We start from the raw sequence: 24,430 nt of genomic DNA, 5'->3' as shown, positions 1-24,430 counted from the left end.
ATAATGCCCCTCTGGCCACTATTGTTTACCCACTAAGTTATAACATAGCAAAGAAAAATGGGGAAACTGTCTTAAAACTCTTCTTAAAAGTACCCTACTCGTTGAGTTTTATGAAAAGAAAGAAATACATGGCATCTCGCGTTCGTACAGCCGCTGAGAGAACCCGCCTACAGCATTTCCTTCCCACCACTGCCTGTCGATCCCGGGGATTCCCCGCCAGCACATGTTTGGAATCTGGAATTGCATGGCAGGGATTACCTCTGCTAGATGAGGGTGACAGTATATTTCCCTGATAGCCCACTTGTTGTCACTGTCTACCTTCGAAGAAGAGAGAAATTTTTATTTTCACGGCAAGATTTGGGGTTGTGTGAACGAGCCCTCTGTGGTGTAGCCATCACGAGGACAGGTTATTGGGTGGTCTGCTCGGTTCCCTCCTGGACGCACAGAGCAGTGACTGGCAGACTGGAAATCAGGAAACGCCTGCTGTCACACAAGTGACGGAATCTGTTGCGGAGAGAAGGTACCTACCCTCAGGATGCTTGGGAGAAACACTGCCAAGGATGTATGATCATCATTATTTGAAATCAGAAATCTCAACGGTGAAAGTAAATGGTGAATGGACTCTTAAACCCTACCTTGGGATCCCCAGAAAGCTATTAGCACGCTGCTGCTAGGTAACTGTGATTAATAGTGTTATTTCCTAATTTTTCCCGAATACTGTCATAAAATTTTAATGTCTCTGTAAATACCTGAGGAAGACTACCTTATAAGTATGAGAAATTTAAATTCATACTTGTAAAAACTACTTAAATCCTTCAAGTGGATCCTCGGGTGACAGGGAATTGGCTGTTTGCCTAATTTTTTGTATCGATTTAACTCGATGCCAATGGACACAGGTGCGCCTGCTGTCTCTTCTTTACTTCCAAGCACCAGTGTTTGGCAAGGACAACAAATTGTTGCATAATACGAACGTCCCTCCCCCCTTTCAGATTTTGCCTGAAGTCTTTTTAGCGGTTGCATTTGAAGCCTTTGTAGGGAGGCAGAATGCTTTTCTGAGTTACATTTCTATTAAACCGTGCTTACGGAAATACCTGAGGATTGGGAACTCGTCTGCGTGTGTGCGTGCTGGTTATGTGTTGAGGTGGTTTTCATTCACAGGGCACAGAGTGGATACGGAAGAACGAGCTCCGGGCCTGCGGTCAGGGGCCATGTTCCAGGGCCACCTGTCACCATCACGCGTCTCACCCCCACCTGTCGGTTCCTCTCTCTGGACCTCAGTCTCCGCGATGGTAGACTGGCGATCCCTCCAACAATCTGTGTGTCCAAGTCTGTATTCCTCAAACGGGGCCTTCCCAGTGAACTAATTGCTGTGTAGTATGAAAAAGGATCTAAGATCTCTCCCGTTCGGGAGGCATTTGGTCAAACCCAGGTAAATGGCAGGCCGTCTCAGAGGCTGTAATGTGTTGACGTGCGTTCTGACTGCAAAGGGCATTAGTCACGTGTCCTGGGCAAGCTGCGCGTGGGAGCCCTTACTTCCCCTAATACCAAATACTCGCATCTGACCGGACCACAGCTTTCTGCGGAGACCGCTAATCTGTCAGCTCGGTTCTTCTGAGGTTCTCACGTGTAAGACGAGGCCATTTTACTGGCTCCGTGGTGAACAGCTTTTCCAGGACCACGGTTTGTGATTTTCTTCCGTCCTGAACGTATTTGGAAAGGACTTACCCGCAGAGCACAAGGTGATTAGTAAGTGACAGCTGCGCGGCCTCGCTGTGGATACACGCGTGGTTGGCATTAGGCTTCTGCTATATTTTGTTTCCTCTGCCCCCTTCTGGGTCTTCGAGGTGGAAATCACATGACTGTATGACCTTGTGTGTTCTATTTCCTGGAGGTAGATTTGCCTTTTAAATTTTTTCAACGACGTGGTGAGCATTCGGCAAGAACTCCACGGAAGGTCATCTGGACGTGCGCGAGGGCTGAGATGGCAGCCCAACCCTGGCATCTGGGAGCACTGGCCTGGGTCCTACACCCCAACTTAAAGTTAGTAGGCACGATGAGCTCCATTAGCCACGTCCCTTTGTGAGCGTGACCCTTCCCCGGGGACGTGTTTCCCAGGCACGGCCGTAGGAGGCATGTTAACAGGAAGCCCTGTCCGGCTCTGTTATTGGGCGGTCTGGACGCTCTTCCAAATGGAGCGTGGCTGTGGACGTAGGATGCCACCCGATGACGCAGTCGGGGCCTGTGGTCTTGTCCTACATCCGTTTGGTTGGAAGGCTCTTAAACGTTCAGTGACTTGGTACTAGTGTATTTTGCTTTTTGACGGTGAGATTGTGGGGAAGAGGTTGCCGGGATGAGATCCTCCCTGGTGCGTGGCCCCCGTCACCTCCTGCTTGATACCTCGACCCTGGTGAGCTCCCTGCGTCAGCCACCAAGGGCTGCTCCCTGCGGGTCCCTTTCCCTGCACCTCACGGTACGCCCGGCACACAGCAGGCGCTTCATCTGTGCTTTATTACCGGAACAGAGGAGTCTCCCTTTCACGAGTCCTGAGAAGTTAATGAGAAGTTGTTGGCTTGCTCCTTGAGAAGTCCCGGGACAGAGAAATGGTTGCAGTCCAGGCCATGGTGTCATGCGGGCAGCTCTATGTTTGGACACAGTTCTTTCTTACTGTCACTGGCACGCACCTCCCTGCAGGCCAACCCCTCGGCCTACGGAGGATAGGCCGTTACTGTACGGCAGTCCTTCTGATTAGCGAGGTCGGTCATCATGCCTGCTTCGGTTTTGGCTTAGTTTTTATTTTTCACAATGTTAACATTTGTAGCTTGTTCTAACTTTATCTTTTTTAAAAAGACTTTATGATGATGATTATTTTTTTAGAGCAGTTTTGGGTTCACGGCAAAATTGAAAAGAACGTGTGAGCGGTTCCCGTGTATTCCCTACCTGCACACGAGCTCAGCCTCCCTCCCCAGAGCAGAGAGGTACAGTTGTCACGATTCATAAAACGACACAGACACGTTGTTATCACCCACGGTCCATAGTCTACGTGAACGTTCGCTCTCGGTGTTGTGCATTCTGTGGGTTTGTACAAATGTGTGATGATGTGTCCGCTACACAGGGTTCGCACCCCCTCAAAGCTCCAGGTTGACTTTCTAGCAGGGTTTCAAGACCTTCTCAGGACCTGGGGTGCCCACCTTTGAGCTTGCAGCGCTGTAGCGGTGGCTCCTGTAATTTATGGTTGTTTCAAACTGGAACTCCTGACAGATGCTGGCGAGTGTTAGCTGGACGGGACAACTCCTGTGCTAGTCTGCATAGACTCGTGCATTGTACGGACCACACCAGACCTTCTTCCGTGGCCCCTTTGTACATATTCCCCCATTAATTCACTCAACACATATTTATTTATTTATTTAAAAAAAATTTTTTTTAACGTTTTTTTTTTATTTATTTTTGAGACAGAGAGAGACAGAGCATGAACGGGAGAGGGGCAGAGAGAGGGGGAGACACAGAATGGAAGCAGGCTCCAGGCTCTGAGCCATCAGCCCGGAGCCCGACGTGGGGCTCGAACTCATGGACCGCGAGATTGTGACCTGAGCTGAAATCGGACGCTCAACCGACTGAGCCACCCAGGCGCCCCACAACACATATTTATTAAATGCCTACTGTTTGCTAGTTGCCAGGATGTGATGCTAAGGAAAAGAGGCTTAGGTCTGAGGTTGAGGAATGTAATGGTTTGTCATCTAACGGACCATATTTAGGGGCAACTGGCGGCTCAGTCGGTTAAGCATCTGACTTTGGCTCAGGTCATGATCTCACGGTTTTTGAGTTTGAGCCCCGCGTCGTCTCTGTGCTGACAGCTCAGAGCCTGGAGCCTGCTTAGATTCTGTGTCTCCCTGTCTCTGCGTAACCCCCACCCCCAACCGCTCATGCCCTCTCTCTCTCTCTCTCTCTCTCTCTCTCTCTCTCAAAAATAATAAATAAACATTAAAAAAAGAATGGACCATATTTAAATAATGTCATTAAAAAACTTCTGAATTATTATTATTTTACTCAGACTGCTATCCCCAGTTTCCTGTAGGTTCTGCACTTGAGCTTTTGAAGTTCAGGACTTTTTATATAGTTAGTTTCATCTAGTCAGGTTTTTGTTTTAGACCGTCAACCCAAGGTATCATTTCTCCTCAGTTTTTTTTACATATGCACTTGATGGACGCACTTTTTATTATTTTACTCAAATTGTTAAAAATATTCATCAGGACAGGGCCACCTACAGAGCCTTATGGCAGACCACCAGAGACTTCCTTCCAGGAGGACTTGAATCTGCACATGAATCTCCCACATAATCTAGTCCATTATCCATGTAAAACAGGGAATTTCTGCCCAGGAGCTATGTTGAAAATAGGAGTTGATTTGAGTGGTGGGTTACTGTAATTCAAGACCCACTTGTTCGTACAGATTACTTTTCTGGTTAGTTTCCTCTGATACAATTTTGGGCTAATTAGTAATTCTCTTAAACATCTGCCAATAAGTAGCCTGTGTTTTGCTCAAGAAGAAGGAGGCACGTTGTGATCATTGCTGATGGCCACAGAAGCGATGATGTCGTGTTCCCCCAAACCACCCCTGCCCCTCATTCTCTCATGTAGTCTGAAATTTATGGGAAACCAGAATTGCGTGCCTGACAGAGGGTTTTCCTGTAAGAGATTCAGATTCCTATAAGAGATTAATTCTATTAACAGGGAAAGCAAATCTTAGATACTTTCTAAGTATCATTGAGCTGGGGAAATTTAAATCTTTGTGCAGTGGGCAGAGACATAATTTGTACATTTTGCCAGCCTCTGAGTTAGATTTGGGAATTCACCCCGTCGAGTTAGGAGGGAATTCCAAGATACACCTCCCCCACCAAGTAATTGCAGGGGTGTGTCTGGGCCCTAGGAGAACCTACAGGTGCCATCACTAGTTAGGTGTCTCTTCCCGGGCATTGGATGAGTAATAAATACCTCAGACAACGAGATGGGGGCCTTCGAAGGCTGAAGCATTTATTTTTATTTTTTTATTGTTTATTTATTTTTGAGAGTGCGCACGCGAGAGAGAGACAGAAGGAGAGAGAGAGAGAGAGAGAGAGACCATGAGTGGGGGAGGGGTAGAGAGAGAGAGAGGGAGACACAGAATCCGAAGCAGGCTCCAGGCTCCGAGCTGTCAGCACAGAGCCCGCCGTGGGGCTCGAACTCACGAACGGCAAGATCATGACCTGAGCCGAAGTCGGACGCTTAACCGACTGAGCCACCCAGACGCCCCCGAAGGCTCAAGCATTTCCTAATGAAGAGTGTGCAGAACTCGGTGCAGATCCAGAGTGTTCTTACCTTGCCTGACCCAGGTGTTTATATAATCTTAAATTGCATGGCCTCGTTTTCTTAGCTGAGTTCCAAGATTGCATGCGTGTAAAGAACAGAAGGTAGGGAGTAGAAGAAATATTCACAAGCCCCAAGACGCCCTTGGCGGGAATGAGTCTCATGTTTTACAGAGGCAGAGAGGCTCTTAATTTTTCCCTCAGGCTTCCGTTGAGAATCACGGCTGCACGGTTTGTCCGAGTGGTATCACTCTCCATTGAGATGAAGTTCTAGTTCTCGGGGATGACCTTTGTGATACATGCTGCTGTTGGAAAATTACTTCCTCTACAGGCTGCTCGTCTGTCTACTTCTGTCACTGACGTTTATGGTGCTTCTGATCACATATTTACTCATGTGTTTACCTTTTAAGTGTCTTTCTTCCCCGTTGGACTAAGAACTCTCGGCATCAGGATCAGGCCTTGTTTTGCACACCAGTGTGTACTTCAGCCCATAGCAGAGAGCCTGGTCCGTAGTAGGCACTTAACTTCAAACCAAAGTTGAAATTAAAATTTCCTGTGAAGATCTGAAATTTAAATCTCTTGTGCTGCCTCCAAAATTCTGCCAAGAACTCATCCTTCGGCATCTTTTCGGTGGCTAGGTTGGCCATCTTCAGTGTCCCTACATCGGGTGCTCTTAAACCAACATGGGTTTAGGACTAAGGACTTCCCATGTGCCTGAACCTGCTGCTTGGTGTTGTGGACATCACAGAGGAAGAGGGGTCTCATCACTAACGAGTTTGTGGTGTAATTGAGGGGTCTAGACCGACTCATGCAGAATGACCAGTGACCATTACTAGGTAACAGGTAACTACGGGCTCAGATCACTGGGACAATAGGACTTCAGAAGAAGGAGATGGCTGGTTATAAACTGGTCTCAAACCAGCCCCGTTCCTGGATGTGCTCCCCCAGTCACCCTCTCTGTCGCCTCTCTGCTTTCAGACGGGTTGTGTGGAATGAATACAGTGAACTATAGATTCACTTGGTCAGGGAGATGGCAGCATGAATCCGAACCACGAGCTCTGTGTGTTCAGATCGCCTGGGAGCCCTGCCGGGGGTCCTCAGGTCCATGCTTCACTCTTGGGGTCTCTCCTCTTTCAGAGAAAAATAAGCATGAATCACAGGAGCAGACAATTTGTTGAATTTCACTTCTTTCTTCCGGTCCTCCCCCAGAAAGCCCAGCACGGTGTGGCCCTAGTGACAGACAGTGTGGCTGCTCAGTGCCCGTGGGCACGCAGAGACTTACCGGTGTGTGCCTTTGCCTGGGGCCCTTACAGTTTAGGACCCAGAGCCACTTGGAGAGCTCGGCTGGCACATCTGGCTGAGGTGCAGACTCGGGTTTCTCAACAGGGGCCTGTCAGTGGAGCATCATGTCACAGGCTGAGTCCCGGGGCTGCGTTGGCGGGTATCACACGCACACACATCCTGATACAAGATCCTGAGACCATCTCTTTGTCTCTATCTGAATTTGTATTCCTCCTGAGATGTTTATACCACATTTCGCGGCAGTGGCTGCATCACCTGATTAGCTGTACCTAGACCAGACGTACTGGGATCGAGTGAAATCTGGAAAGACCTGAACTGATGGTGGCGGGAGAGGTTGGTGGACGACCAGCTTTGGAGAGGTCAGTCACAGATAGCAGGACAGTCGCTGGGTGGGGTGGCATCTGGGAGGGAGATCCCGAGGATGTAATAAGATTAGCACCTAGCATCAAAGAGCAGACCAGCCGGCAGGTGCATAACAGAGAACAAGGCAAGACCCTGATATTAGAACCGGGGCTCCTGACGGGGACGCGGCTTCAAGAAGAAGCCACAGGAGAAGCCCATCCCTCGGAGCTCGGGCGCCTGCAGGCCAGGCCAGGTAGTGAGTCTGGGGGCAGTATGCGCTCGGCTGTCCGGGGTCAGATCGTTCTAGTTTCCTGGGGTGGCACGTGGGAGCCAGGTGCCGCGGCCTGGGAAGGACATGCGTGAGGGACGGGGGACCCAGTTGCCCCTAACATTAGCAACGAGAGTCCATTTACAGAGTTACTTCCTTTAGGCATATTTGTAGTTCAAAAGGAAGACTGGCTTTTACATGAAAGGAGACCTTTTTAAATTAAAGGATAAATCCAGGGACAAAGGAGGTCATTTCGGATGACCCATCCCCCGGGAGGGACAGCTGTAACATGGTCTCATTCTGCCTGGTCACAGGGCTGCCTGGATATCTGTGGTACAAATTCCCTTAAAACACTGATCCATAATTACAGTTGCATTTGAGGGAAAACACTCATTGTACCTCGTTTCTGGTGAAATGGGTGAACTCTCTCTCCCGTGTGACTGATGTCACTGACAGCCAGTCCGTGCCCCCCGCTCTCTTCCAAACGTCCAGGTGACCACTCCCTCAGAAATAAATGGTGGTGCTAATCCGCCCGAATCTGTCCCTACGTCCTCTGTCTCTGCTGGTTCACAGAGTGTCCGTTCCTCAGCTCCTTTACTCAAATGTTAGGGTGCCGTTTTAAAAAGCAGCCCCTCCCCCCACCCCCTAACTGTATCTAACATAATATCCATTTTACTTACTTCTTTCACTATATGGAAGAACAGTGCTGCCCAGACATCTGCGTGAAGAGTGTGGACCAGGAACCTGGCGTGTCCCGGGACCATCCAGGAGGCCAGTGGGCTGGAGATGAGAGGCTGGGAGGGTTGGCGGGGTCCCAGCACGCTGGTGGACGGCCCCGTGGGCAGCACCGAGAAGCGGGCAGTGCAGAGGGGACGTGGGTAGTGTTTTGTTTGTTTCTAAGTTGAGCGCCATCAAGGAATATCGTCTGATAACAGGAATTATCTAGTAGAAAACGGAGACACTGCGCCATGGGAGAAGTGTGATAGGAGGGGTTCGAACAGAAGGGTGCGTGGTGAGGGTTGATCTTGGAACGTCTGCTGTGAACTGGCAGAGTCAGAGGATGTAAGGACAGGTTCAGGTAGATTGGAGGGGTTGGCGGGTAAGAGGGACGTAAGATAGTTTACAGACTATTTATTTATTTATTTATTTATTTAAGTTTATTATTTATTTTGAGAGAGAGAGAGAGAGAGAGAGCGCGAGCGAGCAGGACAGGGGCGGAGAGAGAGGGAGAGAAATCCCAAGCCAGCTTTGTGCAGTCAGCACAGAGCCTGAAGCAGGGCTTAACCTCACGAATCATGAGATCGTGACCTGAACCGAAGTCAAGAGTTGCTGAACCGGCTGAGCCACCGAGGCGCCCCAACGGACCGTTTATATTTGAGGAAGTGGGTCACCTGGACGTTTGGAAGAGAGCGGAGGGCACGGACTGGCTGTCGGTGACACGGGGAAGTGAGTTTCCTGGGGAGCCGAGCAGCACAGTTCATTTGGGACTGGTGGCCACGCACTTGACGTGAGTCTTGTTAGCAGATCGAGGGCGTTTTCTCCAGCAACTTCCAGCCACTCGGAGGCAGGTGCAGCACCAGCAGGTGGTTGGGTGTGACCAGAGTTAGGGATTTTCCAGGTAAGCGAAGTTTGCATTCATTGATCCCGCGAGGAGAGCAAGGGAGGTAAAAGGCTCTTAGTAACAGTTGTAGCAAAATCTCAGATCAAAGCTGGGGAGGGAGGGACCAGGGACACAGGTGACGAGTGCAGTGTGCACACGGCCGGCGGGCTGCGGAGTCTGAGCCGCAAACTGGAAGCCGTGGTGAGGCTGGCGGTGTGGCACATCTGAGATTGAGGTGGGGGAGGTGGTGCGGTCTAGCGACTGCCCTTGGAGAACTTTCTAATGTTGGTGGAGGATGTGGCGGTTAAGAGGGTCAAGGAATGAAAAGCCCAGGCAGGAGGCGGGTCATTTGAAGCAATGCTTCTTTATGCGAGGCGTCCCCCCGCCCAGGGGCCCTCTGGGAACGTCCGGAAACAGTTTTGGTCATCCCAGCTGGGAGACGCCGCTGGCATCTAGCGGGCAGAACCCACGGATGGTGCTGCACACCCTACAGGGCACACGCCAGCACCCCACAACGGATTGGCCCCAAGTGTTGGGAAGTGTCACCACTGAGAAAGCTGGTCTAGGTGGTGGCGACGTTGCCAGGAGTGAGTCCAGGGGCCGTAACAGGGAGGCGGGAGCGAGGTGACGGGGTCAACCACGAACGAGGGAGAGCCGCAGGAGGGAGAGGACAGCCAAGTGGGACCCCGTGCCCTGGAATGAATCCTTTGGTTTTCTTTGTGTTTTAGAGAGGAGGCAGAGGCAGTTGGGGAGTGGCAGAGAGAGCAGGGAGTCATGTGAGGGGCGGGGCCCGAGAAGTCTGGGAGACACGGCCTGCTGTGGTCGGAGCAGGGGGAGGATGTGCGGGGAGGCGGGAGACGTGCAGATGGCAGGTGTGACTGCCGGGGCCAGGAGCAAGGCTGGGAGAACGGAGAGGGTCTTGTCAGTAGAAAGCGATCATTCACGTGAGGGTAAAGCGCAGCGCGATGGCTCTTTGGAATCTCAGAGGCCGAGGGGGGTTGGGGTCCGGGGCCGGCTGCCTGATGCCCTGAGTAACAGTGACTGAAGACCCCAGGGAGGTGGCCTCACCCAGAAGGAGGTGCCGTCTCCACCAGGGTTGGTGTAAGGAAGAATGGGAATGTTTTCCCTCTGAGCCTGCTCTGAAAACACAGCGGCCTTTGAGATCATTTCTGTTAACTCCAGGCTAATAAAAGTGCGGAGGAAGAGAGATCCTTAGTATTTTAAAGGCTTCCCATAACTATCTTCATGGTTCTCAGCAACTATTTATGACATGCCTTTGGATAAAATATTCTAATGTGTAAATATATGTAATAGGGACTCTGGGAATTCTTGACCAATGAGAAAAGCACCGTGGTGCTGGGGCGGGGGGAGTGTTGATGGCAAACAGGTGTATTTCAAAACTTTGTAAAGCCCTGAAAATGCTAAAGTACCAAATATTTAGTGGCCTTCATGGCCATTAATATTCCTTAATTTTATTATGTCTTAAAGATATTACTGTGAAATATACATATATATATATGAAGTATAAATGCCTATATATATATATATATATATATATATATATATATATGGGCATATATATTATATATATGAAGTAAAAATGAAGATTAATAAATAATTAAAACATATGGGCATCCATCACCCCTACTATATTGCTTCCTTCCCCTCCTGTTTCTTTGACATTTATGGTAATTATTTCCTTGCTTCTGTGTATCAATTTGCTACCTATATGTGCATTCCCAAACCACATAGTATAAAAGGGTCTGTTTGGGACTTTATATTAACTCATTCACATAGTCTCTATTCTTTTGTATCTACGTCTCCTGCCCAGCGTTATGTCAGTAAAGTTCATCCATATTGTTCCACGTCACTATAGTTTGTTTTTTATTTCATATGGTTAAATTTTTGCTTGCGTATCGTTTTCCCTTGTATGGACGGACCAAAATGTGTTTATCCATTCCCTCATTGATCACCATATGTTGTTTTCAAGTTTTGGCCATTGCATAAGAACAGTGCAAAGAATGTTCTTTGACATAGGTCTTATTGTACATCTGCATGGGATTGTTTGGGGAGTAAACAAAGAGTGAAACTGCCTGACTGAAGAGCATGTCCATATTCAGCATTACAGGTTGACGGGATTGACAGTGTTCAGTGTTGGGGAGATGAGGAGTGTAATTTTCATCACTGCCAGTGGATGTCACATATTTTCCTAAGTGATGTGACAGTTTTCACACCCACCTGTGATGTCAAACACACCTCCTGCCCTCATGTTTCTAACGCCTCTAGGTTGGTCTGAATAACAGGCCAGCCCGACCCATCAGTCCCTCTTTCTGTATCTTGGTGTCACAGAAATGATGAAAATTACAAATGAAATGACATTCATTTGATGGAAATTACAAATGCTCCACTTTTCACCAACACTTAGTATTGTCAAGCTGGTGGGGTATAGTGGTATTTCATTGTGAGTGTTTCTTTTCCTTCTGTATCTTGAGAAATGATTACCATATTATTTTCATCAAGATACACAGCAGTGATAGCTGGGTTCTTTTAAATATCAGAATTAAAATTAAGTATTTTTCTCTCATTCTAAATTTATATTGACCTATAGAGAAAAAAAGACAGACAGACACTCATAAAGCTTGGACACACTGGCATGATTAGCTAGGCTGTGAACATGGTCAGCTTCTTCCCAGGCTTGGGCTGTAGCCAAATGAAGCCAGGTTACAATATTTGTAGTAGAATAGTGCAGTAAAAAGGGGCTGACTAGTTCTAGACCAGGTAAGGAAAGGGAGAAAGAAAGGGACATTTTGTTTCAGGAATAGATTTCCTGAAGATTCCCAGTTTATCAGGTATTTTCCCCCCAAATGAATTTTAAGGGATACAATTAACATGAGCTTCAAAATATCGTCCCTGGAGGTGGTTGTGGGGAGGCGGTGGCAGATTTTTAGAAATGCCCCAATACTTGTTGCACTGCTCTGCTTGGCTTGGCTTCAGCATCTGAGAGAAAGTCTCCACCGGGGGTCCTGACATGATCTGGTCCACTGGAATTCCTCAAGGTACTGTAAAACCTCCTGCTGGAAAAAGGAAAGGAAGAGAAACATCTCATGCTGGTTCAGGTTAGAGCTTGATAGTAAGAACTATTGAGTTATTATAAGAATAGACTCAAAATCCACTATGTGGAAGTTGAAATTTGTAGTAATGGCAGAATAGATTCGTCAGATCAACTATCCCATAGATAATCAAAGAATCTGAACAACATCTATGTGTGTAGCAAGGGGCAAAGGAGTGTCACTGATAATAGGCATAACTGGAGGGGAGGCTACCTTTTAAATACAGGCACTTGACTTGGTAAAAATTTTGAGTTCACATCTTTTTTGCCTAAGCTACTCCATAGTACCACTCCTGTGGCTTTGCCCAGGAGAAACCTTGTAGTGTTTCTGGACTGAGGTGTTAGAGAATTTGGAGCTGATAGGTCATCTAGAAAGTTAGAGGGAAAATCCTGAAAGAGACAGTGCCCCAAATCTGCATATAAAATCCTCCCAAATAATGGGCTGACTGCTAAAGTATGTTTGTGTGTGGGAGTTCCCAGAAAATCTGGTGAAAAAGCAGCATCTGAAAGCCCATGTACTTAAACAGAGATTCTAGCTGTTACGTACTGCAGAGCAAGGAGTCTGAGCCGGCTGAATTAACTACTTTCTAAAATAAAAGTCATCCTCTAGATCAGTATGAAAGAATTTCGAGACTACAGTGTTTTACTCATAATGACTTGTATTTAATAGTAATACAAAAGCCAGATACACGAAGAAACAAGAAAATGTGACTCATAATCAAGAAAAAAGAAGCAGCAGCAACTAATCAACTCTCAATGAATCACATGTTGCAAGGAGCAGATCTATACTTTAACGCACCTAATAAAGGTGTACTAGAACTTGAAGGAAAACAGATGCACAATAAATGAATACGTGGCAACTTCGGCAAAGAACTGTACATAAAAGTCATGGACTTAAATGTTCAATAAGGGAAATTAAAACTTCACAGAATCGACTTAACAAAAGAATGAAGGTGGCAGAAGAATCAGTGAACTTGAACATAGATCAATAGAGGTGATCAATTCTGAAGAACAAAAAAGCATTGAAGAAAATGAACAGGGCCTCCAAAACCTGTGGAGAAATATCAATTAGTCCAATGTATGTGTAATTAGAGTCCCAAAACAGAGATGAGAAAAATAATGGAACAGAAGAACATTAGTTGAAGAAATCATGGTTAATAGTGTCTCAAATTGGATTAAAGATACGAAGTTACAAATCCAAGAAGCTCAAAGATCCTGAGTAGGGAAAGAAAAACACACCTAGGTATATGGTAGTCAAGTTACTGAAATAATAATATAAAATATTAAAAAGCAGTTAGAGAAAAATGGCATGTTCTATAAGGCAAAGGATCAGACAATTGACAGCAGATTTTTTACCAGAAACAATAGAGACCAGAAGACAATGGAATGACATTTTTAAAGTGATGCAGGAAGAAAGTATCAGCCTAGAATTCTATATCCATGAAGCTAGTCTTCAACATTGAAGGCAAAAAGACATTCCAGGACTGTGCTGTCTAATTCAGTAGCCGTTGGTGAAAGCTGTTGAGCGCTTAAATATGACTAGTTTGAATGGAGATGTAAGTGTAAAATACACACCAAATTTGAAAGATTTAGTGTGAATAAAAAAAGGTAAACTATCTCAATAATAATTTTATTACATCTAATGCCTGTTTTTTAAAAAAAGTTTTTTCTTTTCCAAGTTTTTAAATATTTGTTTTTGAGAGAGAAAGACAGAGCATGAGCAGGGGAGGGACAAAGAGAGAGGAAAACAGAATCCGAAGCATGCTCCAGGCTCTGAGCTGTCAGCACAGAGCCTGATGAGGGACTCAAACTCACAAACTGTGAGATCATGACTTGAGCTGAAGTCAGGCGCTCAATCTACCGGGCCACCCAGGCACCCCACATTAAATGCATGTTAAAATGGTATTTTAGATATGTTGAGTTAAATAAAACATATTAACACAATATTTAAAATGAATGTGAAAGGCATTTTAGATAAACAAGCACTAGGGTAATTCATATGGAGCTTTTACTCACATCTAATAAATGCCAAAGAAGTTCTTCAGATTTAAGAGAAGTAACAGGTGGGTATTGGATCCAGAAGATTTTGTGAACATCACTAGAAATGGTAAATGTGTGGGTAAACACTATATTGATAGTTTTCTTCTCTCAATTAAAAAAAAATTTTTTTAACACTTGTTTTTGAGAGACAGAGAGAGACAGAGCATGAGCAGGGGAGGGGCAGAGAGAGAAAGACACAAACCCATGAAACGTGAGATCATGACCTGAGCTTAAGTCAGATGTTTAACTGACTGAGCCACTCAGGTGCCCCTCTTCTTTCAACTTTTAAAGAAGACAAAAGAATTTTTTAAAGTACAAGTCACAAAACTATTCTATCATGTGTGTACCTATAATATCTATGAAAGGAATAGCACATGGGGGATGACAGTATTTTAGTAATATAGTATTGTACAATATTAAATATAAATAAACCTCTAATAAATTATAGATGTACATTGTAATCTCTAGAGCAACCACTAAAAAAATGTAAAGAATGTAGCCAAAAAGCCAATACAGGGATTAAAATAGAATGCCAAAAAATTTGATTAACTTAAAAGAAATCAAAAAGGAGAAACTGAGAAAGCAAAAACAGATAAGACAGAGAGAAAACAAATAGTAAAATTGTAGACCTGAATTAAACTATATTAATAATTGGTAGAAGTATAAATGACTAAAACACCAATTAAAAGGCATAGATTGTCAGGCTTATAAAAAAAAGCAAGGTCAACTATATGTTGTCTTAAGAGATATACTTTATATATGGATAGGTAGATAGATAAATCTCAAACAGTAATCATTAAAAATTGGAGTAGCTCCAGTAATACTAGGAAAAACTAGACTTTGAAACGAAGCATGTTACTAAAAGTAAAGAAGGACATTTTATAATAATAAAAGGCTACATCAGCAACACATAGTAATTAAAATGTATACAAAGCTAGAAACAAGAGACTCAAAATTCATGCACCAAAAAATTAGAGAAGAGAGATAAATGCAGTGTCAGTAAAACTCTGTTCTCAATAATCTGTAAAATCAACTAGACAAAATGTCAGTAAAGATATAGGATCCAAATAATAAATGATTAAAATCGATACATTTATAAATCTATACATTTAAATTATAAATCTAAATTATAGGATCTAAATGACTTAATTGACATTTATGGAAACTCCACTCAACAGTGCAGAATCCATGCTATTTTCAAGCAGATATGGAAAGCGTATCATAGTAATTCACATGCTGAGCCATAAAACAATGGTTAAGTTCAAGAGATTGAAATATTACAGAATCTGTCTTATGGCCACAATGGAATTGCATTTGAAATCAATAACAATAAAAGCTCTAGAAAAACACAAATATTTATGTTAAATGATGAACTTCAAAACCTGAAATGTCAATGAAGAAATCACAGTGGAAAAGAGAAATAATTCAAACGGAACGAAATGAAAATACTGCATATAAAATTTTATGGAACATAGTTGAAGCTGTGCTTAGAGGGAAATTTACAACTCCAAAATGTTTATTTTAGAAAGGAAGTGATTTAAATCAATGATCTAATTTCCCCCCTTGAGACACTAGAGAAAAAATGAGCACGTGAAACCACAGTAACTGTAAGGAAGAAAATGACTCAGGTAGGAGGAGAAATAAATGAAACAGGAAGGGACAAAAACAATGGAGGACACGACACTCCCCAACGAGGCCTTTTGAAAATATTAATAAAATTAATAAATCCCTGCCAATAACAGTTCAGAAAAAGAAAACATAAATTAATAATATCAGTGATGAAAGAGGGGGAGATCATTATAGATGCTACAGGCAATAAAAGTGTAATGAGGAAATATAAACAACTTTGTGCCAATAAATTTAATACTGAATAATTTTGAATACTGAATAATACTGAAAAGCTGAAATAATACTGAAAACTAAAAATACAACTTATCAAAAATGACATAAGATAAAAGAAAATCTCTGACTAGGTTTATATCTAGGAAAGACCTTAAACTCTCTACCAGAATAATTTCCTGCAAAGAGAACTCTAGGCCCAGATGGTTTCACTGGTGAATTCTTTCAAACACCTGAGGAAGAAATATCACCAATTCTACAGTATTCTTTTAGAAAATAGAGAAAGAAAATTTTCAACTAATTTTATGAGAGTATCATGATTGTGACACAAAACCTGACAAAAGGATCACAGAAAATTATGGACTACTACCTCTTAGGAACAAGGGTGTTGAAATCTTTAACAAGATGTTAGAACACTGAATCCAACAATACTTTAAAAGGATACATCATGGGGGTGCCTGGGTGGCTCAGTCGGTTGAGGGTCCGACTTCGGCTCAGGTCATGATCTCACAGTCCGTGAGTTGGAGCCCCGCATCGGGCTCTGTGCTGACAGCTCAGAGCCTGGAGCCTGCTTCGGATTCTGTGTCTCCCTCTCTCTCTGCCCCTCCCCTGCTCATGCTCTGTCTCTCTCTGTCTCAAAAATAAATAAAAACATTAAAAAAATTAAAAAAAAAAAAAAGGATACATCATGACCAAATGAGCTTTATCCTATGAGTGTACAGTTGGTTTAGTGTTTGGAAATCCATTGTCAAATAAAGAAAAAATGATGTATTTATCTCAATAGATGCAGAAAAAGCATTTGATAAAAAACTAAAACGTATTCAAGATAAAAACTCTCAGGAAACTAGTAATGGAACTTCCTCAATCTGATAAAAGGCAGCTACAAAAACCTTCATGTAACATAATACTTAATGTTGAAAGACTGGATGCTTTCCCTATAAGACTGGGAACAACTTAAGCTCTCATCACTTCCATTCAACATTGTACTGGTGGTCCTCCCAGCATAGGGGGATGAGAAAAAGAAATAAAAAGCATATGGATTATCAGTGAAGAAGTAAAAGTGTCCTGTTCATGTACAACCTGGCTGTTTACACAGAAAATTCTAAATTATTGACAATAACAACAGCTTATTAGGACACATGTGTGCATTTAACAAAGTCTTGGGATAAAAGGGTCAATATTCAAAACCACAATTGAATTGCTATATACTAGCAGCAAACAACTGGAAAAGAAAATAAAACAATCAGGTATAATAGTGTCAAAAGAGCATAAAATGCCTAGAAATGAAGTTAGCAAAAGACATGCGACATATATACGCTGCAAACCACTAAACTTTGCTGAGAGAAAATAGAGATGCCTAAATAAATGAAGATACATCCATCACATTCATGCATGGTTGCAAGGCTCAGTATTGTTAAACTGTCATCTCTAATTTGATCTGTTTTCAACGCAATGCCAGTCGTAATCTCAGAATTTTAAAAATTAGTTGATCCTAACACTGATATGGAAGCACAAGGAATATAGACTAGAATATAGACTAGCCAAAGTACAGTTGATGTCAAGACTTATTAGGAAGTACAGCAATCAAGCTGTGTGTTAGTGTAAGAAGATGTAGTTAGAACAATAAAATAGAGATTCTAGAGCCCACACATATGGTCAGGTGGTTTTTAACCAAGGCAACTAAGAAGTTCAATGAGAAAAGTAAGTTTTTTCAACAGATATTACTGGAAAAACTTGGTGCCCATACAGGAAAAGAAAAGAAAGAAACTTGGCCAACCTCATAATATAAACAAAAATTAATTCAAGATGGATCATAGATGCAAAAGTAAAAACTAAAGCTAGCAAGTGTTGAAAAGGGAACATTGCAGAATATCTCTATGATATAGGAGGCAGGCAAACGTTTCTTTGACAGGACACATAAAATATAATATTCATAAGAGAAAAATTTGATTAGACAAGACGAAACAACCTTTTCTCTTCACGAAAAACACATTTAAGGAAAGAAAATAGGCAAAGCTAGACTAGGAGAAAATATTTTCAAGACGTAAAGTTGACAAAGGATTTGTATCAAGGATGCAATTTCTAGACTCCATAATAAAAAAGAAACAACTTATTTTTAAAAATGGGTGATGGGGCTCCTGGGTGTCTCAGTCACTTAAGCATCTAACTGCCGCTCAGGTCATGATCTCGCGGTCTGTGAGTTCAAGCTCCGCATTGGGCTGTGTGCTGACATCTTGGAGCCTGGAGCCTGCTTTGGATTTTGTGTCTCCCTTTCTCTCTGCCCCTCCCTGCTTGCATTCTCTCTCTCTCTCTCTCTCTCTCTCTCTCTCTCTCTCTCTCTCTCTCTCTCTCAAAAATAAGTAAACATTAAAAAAATTTTAAAAAATGGGTGAAAGACCTGAACAGTCACTTTGCCCAGGCAGGTGCGCACATGGCTGAGGGAGCACAGAAGAAGCGCTCAGCATCACAGCCATCAAGAACATGCAACTAAAATCACATTGGCCCACCACTCCGTGTCCATTAGAATGACCAAAATTTAACAGAAGAGGAGTGGCGGGGACTCGAGCACATTTCTGGTGGATCTGTAATGTGCTGCGGCCGCTCTGGAAAATGTCCTGCAGCTGCTTATGAAATTAAACGCACGCTTACCCTTTGATTCAGTAAACGCACTTTCTGTTTCCCGGAGTCACTGCTGGAGGTCTCTATGACAACTGGGGACCTTGCAGAGCCTCATGGCAACCATTTGCAAAAGCAGATTTTTACTGGCTAGAAAGTGAAGGTGATAGGTCTGCATATATACCAAACTCGGACAGGCTTCAGGGAATTCTGTATCTGCACAAATCCCGGTTTTCGGAAGTGTTTAGGCGGTTTACACTTTTCATGATAACTTTCTGGGCTTTTGCTTGAGTTTGTGTGCACCCTGCCTCTGCAACCCAACATTTCACCCGTGTTCTGCTCATCCCCAGTCGCCAGGTTCGGATTCCGCTGCCTCCAGGAAGGCGTCCCTGGCCATCTGGTGAAAGAGCTAATAGATACGGCTAAACTATGGCGGTGCTCTAAAACGCACCTTAACATGCAGCTCCCCTTGCTGCTCCTGTCCACCGCCACTCCCCGTCAACCCCCTTCCCCAGAGATACCCCTTCGCAGATGCCTGACGTTGTTACAGAGGTAGAAATAAAAGGACATTGATTTTCATCTGTTGATATCCCAAATAGGCTCTTTACGAGGACAGAATAATCATGAATTCCAGGCTTTGTCAAGGGAGAATCTTTTCTGAGGTCCTTTATCCCCATTAGGCCACTGAGTGTAGGTCCATGGAGCAGACCTCATGTGCCAGGTGGGGGAAGCCCAAGGCATAGCGCACAGGACGTGAGGAGCTGACTGCTTCTGACTCAGTGGGCTGTAGACAGGAGGGAGCAGAAGAGGGGCGACAGAGTGGACAGAAAACCTTATCCCCTCTCTTGCCCCAACAGAGGCAAGGTTCCAGAGAGCACTGTGTGGAGGGAGAGTAAGGGGCATTCACCGCGCCCCTCCCACCGAGCTCTGGGAGGGGCTCTGCATTTGTCTTGGTGGAGAGCCAAGGTGGCACCACAGCACAGTGTGGGGCTGGCCGGTGGGGGTGCGTGGGCCTGTGGCCATTCCCCTGGCTTTCCCGTGGTCTGCAGGGGGTAGAAAGGGTCGTCGTCCTGGGTCCTGCTGAAGGGATGCAGAACGGCTGGGTAGGTCAGTGTGTGGCCAGAGGCTTGGGATGAAGAAGACGGGTTTGAATGGGGATTTCGTAGCTGCTTCCAGCCCAGCCGTCAGCGGTCCAGAGAACCCCCAGTGGTACCAGGACCCTTTCATTCTTGTTGCTGTCGGGTCACAGAAACCTGAGACGTCTTAGAAATGTCGTGCCTTTACCCCAGAGAGATTAAAATGGAGGAGGCTGGCATAACATGTTGAGTTATGTTAATCTGTGGCCCTCACCCACCCTGCTCTGACCATAGCACCAGGGTCCTTTGTGTCATTGTCCAGGAGGAAGGGCAGATCGTCCGGAGCAGAGCAGTGAGGGTCACGTCCCAGTGTCGGCCTTGCTGCAGCTAGTCTAACTTCCGCAGGATTCCGTCAACATCTGGCACATTCCTGTCATACTGCGCTCAGCGCTCATCAGAACGCAGTCTCATTTACGGTTGATCTGATCGCTGAGTCTCACTTTTCCCAGCAGAATATCCCGGGTTCTGAGAGTGTGGATATCTTCTTATATTTATGTTAGCAAATGGCAATCACCCCAAAGCCACCCAAATAAAAGCCCCGTGAATGTTAGCGGATGGAAGCGGCATGCCAGGAAGTAGGTCAGTTCCGTCTAATGAGGTTGTCTTTAGCTGAGTCCGCTCCCAGCCAGCACCTGCTGCTTTTTCAGGGGTGAAGGGTGGCCCACGAAACAATGCATTTTGGTATTTCTTTCATGCATTTAATGAAATAATAATATCTTTAATGATGCCAACATGAAATGTCTCTCTTCAGTGTCATTACATAACTGATTTATTTAAATATTTCCAAGTTCCTGGTGCTCCAAACATATCTCTAAAACAAATGGTAGTTGCCATGTTAGATAATATTATTTTATTTTAATTTAATTTTAATTTTTTAAATATTTATTTTTGAGAGAGAAAGAGAGAGTGAATGGGCAAGGGGCAGAGAGAGGGGGAGACACAGAATCTGAAGCAGGGTCTAGACTCTGAGCTGTCTGCACAGAGCCCGATGGGGGTCTTGAACTCAAGAACCCTGAGATCATGATCTGAGCCGAAGTCAGTTGCTTAACTGACTGAGCTACCCAGGTGCCCCCTTTATTTTAGTTTTTTAACATTTATTTTTGAGAAAGAGACAGAGAGAGTGAGTGGGGGAGGGGCAGAGAGAGGGAGAGAGAGAATCCCAAGCAGGCTCCCCACTGTCAGCATGGAGCCTGATGTGGGGCCTGAACTCACAAGCCATGAGATCATGACCTGAGCTGAAATCAAGAGTTGGACGCTTAACTGACTGAGCCACCCTGGCGCCCCTAGATAACGTTATTTTAAGTGGAGAGGCATTTTCGTGAAATATTTTGTAATTTTTTTTAACATTTATTTATTTTTGAGACAGAGACAAAGCATGAACGGGGGAGGGTCAGAGAGAGAGGGAGACACAGAATCCGAAGCAGGCTCCAGGCTCTGAGCTGTCAGCACAGAGCCTGACGCGGGGCTCGAGCTCACGGACCACAAGATCATGACCTGAGCCGAAGTCGGACGCTTAACCAGCTGAGCCACCCAGGCCCCCTGAAATATTTCGTGTGTAAGTCTGCTGTGTGTAAAGTAGATGATAATATCGAAGAAATGACTGTCCTTGTTTCGAAAGCCATCTCAGAGAGGTGTTTCTCTAATCCAGCAAGCGTGAGTGGGACTCTTTCAAAGATTCTGGGTACAGTTAAAAGACGCCTAGCGCACTCCTACGTCATTCTTGATTGTCCCCCTGCCTTGCCTCACACGAGTGGAGAATAGGCGTGTGGCACCCAGACAGGGCAGCCCTGCTCCCCGACCAAGGCATCTCACCACCATGGTCAAGAGTGCGGATCCACACGCACCGCCACGCAGCCGGAAGCCTGAAGGGCAGGTGTGCATCTGGGTGCCCCTTGTCCTGGCTCACAGACCAAGCAGTCCTGAGGGATACGACCAGGGACCGGCAACCCACCTCTTCCCGTGCATGAAGCAGGTTGAAACGTACCCAGCTGCCCCTTTTAAGTTACAGAACCTCAGAAAAGGACATAACATTTTTGAAACTGGTTCCCCGGACTGAGAATCGTCCCTGTAAACATGTATTTGCAGCTGTGCCCCAAGGACGATAGATTTATCGCGTAAACCGGGGATCGGTAAACACCGTGTACCTTATGAAGAGCCGAACAAGTCCTTGCTCATCACGGCGCTTAATTGCAGTGGTTCTATCAAAGCCACACCAACTGAGTCAGCAACCACAAGTGAGGCTCTGTGCTTTACGGAGGTGCTCCTGTCCTCATTTCTCCACCTGTTAAAATGAAAGATTCTTGGAATATCTAGTATGTAAAGCTTGTTTATGATGCAAATATTCAGATGCCCTTTCATCTCTGAACGGCTTTGATGTCGTGATACGGAAGCGTTTAGCGCCACTCCTCGCAGACACGCACCCAAGATGTTATCTGGTTCACAGACCTGTGTGCACAGCGTAAGTACGTGGGAGCCAATTATGGGATACTTGTGCGTTCAGTACTTTTGATGAGGAATCTGGCCGCTTCGAAATTAGTAGAAGGATGAGAGGAGTTTGTTCATTTGTTTTTCTTTAAGGTTTTGGAATTCTATCTGGAGCATCAGCGTAAGGGAGGCTGAGATGGGAGAATGATGCAGAATCTCAGGGTTCATTCAGTGCCTCTCGAGCTACGTGGGACACACCTCCTCAAATATTCCTCCACGAGATCCAGTCATCCTTGCCCACAGAAATGTCAATTTCCTCTCCCGTTTAGAGAAGACAAATCTTTCTCTCTTTAAAAAAAAAATTTTTTTTTAACGTTTATATTCATTTTGAGAGACAAAGAGACAGAGTGTGAGCAGGGGAGGGGCAGAGAGAGAGGGAGACACAGAATCCGAAGCAGGCTCCAGGCTCCGAACTATCAGCACAGAGCCTGACGCGGGGCTCGAACCCACGAACCGTGAGATCATGACCTGAGCCGAAGTCAGATACTCAGTCAACGGAGCCACCCAGGCGCCCCAACTCTTTCTCATTTTAATACGTATTTAATTAAGAAGCTCGGTGTTTCTGTCAGCTTTTAACCCAACTGGGTTAGAGGCTCCCCAGATTTTGAAAGTGTGTCTGCCTGGGCCCCCGCCCCAGAACATTTAAACAAAAACAAATCTCAGGCACGGCCTGGGCGTGGCTTTTTAAAGGACTCCTGGGTCATCGTAATGTGCGACCAGAGGTGCAAACCGCAGATCTACTGAACCATGCAATGTTTCGTGTCCTTTTATTCGTTTAAGAGCATTTTGTTATTCAAATGCCTCTGCGTGCACGTGCACAAAGAAACCTACGTTTCCCAAGCTAAAAAACCAGAAACAATAGTTGATACATTCGTCTTTTGTTTGTTAGATAATCTTTGAATGAATAAATGTAAAGTTGAATAAAGGCTGTATAAACATGCCAAAATTTAATTTTAGCCACTTGAATTCCTGCTGAAATGGCTGCTAATGTGTGTGCCCAAAATAGAATTTTAAAGAGAGAATATTGACTGATTAATTCCTGTAAAGAGAGACAAAATTCTGGGGAGTGAGGAAATTCCTCACATTCAAGCTCCCCGGAAATTTTCTCCCAAACTTTCTTCTCATTCATTTTAAAACCTAGAAACAGTATTCTTTGATCACCCTTTGTCCAGAATTAAAACAGCCAGGGAGTTCACGTCAGGCAGTAAGTCTCAGTGCCAAAAAATAGTGCTAGTCCTAGAACATTAGACTGGAGCTCTATGGATAGATTGGGAGTCAGGGAAGATTTAATCCTCCCTTTTAAATGCTCTGTATTTATGGGGCTACAGATTTTCTCTCCAAACTGACGCCCTGCGTGCACGGCACAAGGTCTAAGATGAGGCTCTCCATCATTCTCGAGTGACCCAGCTCCCTCGTGTTTGGTACGATTTTTAGCGCTAAGTATGTATTATTATATTCTCATTTTGTAAAAGCTGGGCTTCTGCATATATATGTTCTTTTTTACTGACCCGAATGTTTAATTAATTAGAACACCCCATCTTAACATCATCCTGCATAATGAGAGTTTACAGTACAGCTATTTTTGGTAGCCTGAATGAGTGGAAAGCTATTCACAATGATGAGTACCTGACTCTGCTGATTGTAGACGTGGGTAATTCACAATATCCCATCAGTGGTGATGGGGAGCAGACAAGCTAATTGGCCCACTTAAGGGATGGAACTCCCCAAAGAGGGCTGTCTTTCATGGTTCAAGTTCCATTAATCAACAAATACTCATTGGGCTCCTGCTGGGTGCCTAGCATGATGCTGGCATGACAGGGTGCAAGGCATAGATAAAGGCCCGTGGCCTGCAGCATCTTTTGATTCGGTCGGAGAACAAGACAAGCACATACGATACTTCTGGTAAAAAATACTGTGTTTGTGAACGCGATCACCTTCCGTACCCATGAAAGAAAGAGCTTGCTCGCACTGGCTGGGCAAAAAGAGTAAGACGACAGTTGCCCCAAGCAGCGGTTACGAGACGCAGAGCCCAGTAAAAGTGGTGCCAACACAGAAGAGAAGACGTGCCCTCGTGCACGGTTGCCTGACACGTCCTGTGTCTCAGATGAGGAGTAGCCACCAAGACCCTTGTCAGCTCCTGCAAAGGAAAGGGCCTCCCCCCCCCCCGCCCCCACCGCCCGGTTGTGCGGATTTGGGCTCTTGTGCTGTTTGGCTTGTGCTTCCTATTTACCCTGAGATTTTGCTTCCAGGAGCACAGAGTGCATGCACTCTGGAAAACACCTTTCAGCCCAGGGAGACCTGGACCCCAGGGCAGGACGTCGAGGTCGGAGTCTGGAGCACAGTGTGAAGGTACAAG

At 44.9% G+C, this 24,430-nt stretch overlaps 1 long non-coding RNA gene across 1 annotated transcript; it reads right to left on the bottom strand.

Annotated features, from left to right (window-relative positions):
- Positions 1–10,872: 10,872 nt before the first annotated feature.
- Positions 10,873–21,871, bottom strand: LOC102900227. Its single transcript, XR_002740677.2, has 2 exons — positions 21,735–21,871; positions 10,873–11,921 (listed from the first exon to the last, which is right to left on the bottom strand). It is a non-coding gene; the product is annotated as an uncharacterized LOC102900227 (long non-coding RNA).
- Positions 21,872–24,430: the final 2,559 nt, after the last annotated feature.

This window comes from Felis catus, chromosome A2 (genome assembly GCF_018350175.1).
Source record: "Felis catus isolate Fca126 chromosome A2, F.catus_Fca126_mat1.0, whole genome shotgun sequence".
NCBI classification, from domain to species: domain Eukaryota; kingdom Metazoa; phylum Chordata; class Mammalia; order Carnivora; family Felidae; genus Felis; species Felis catus.
Note: the sequence above shows the minus strand (reverse complement) of the source record. Positions and strands in the feature narration are given on the sequence as shown.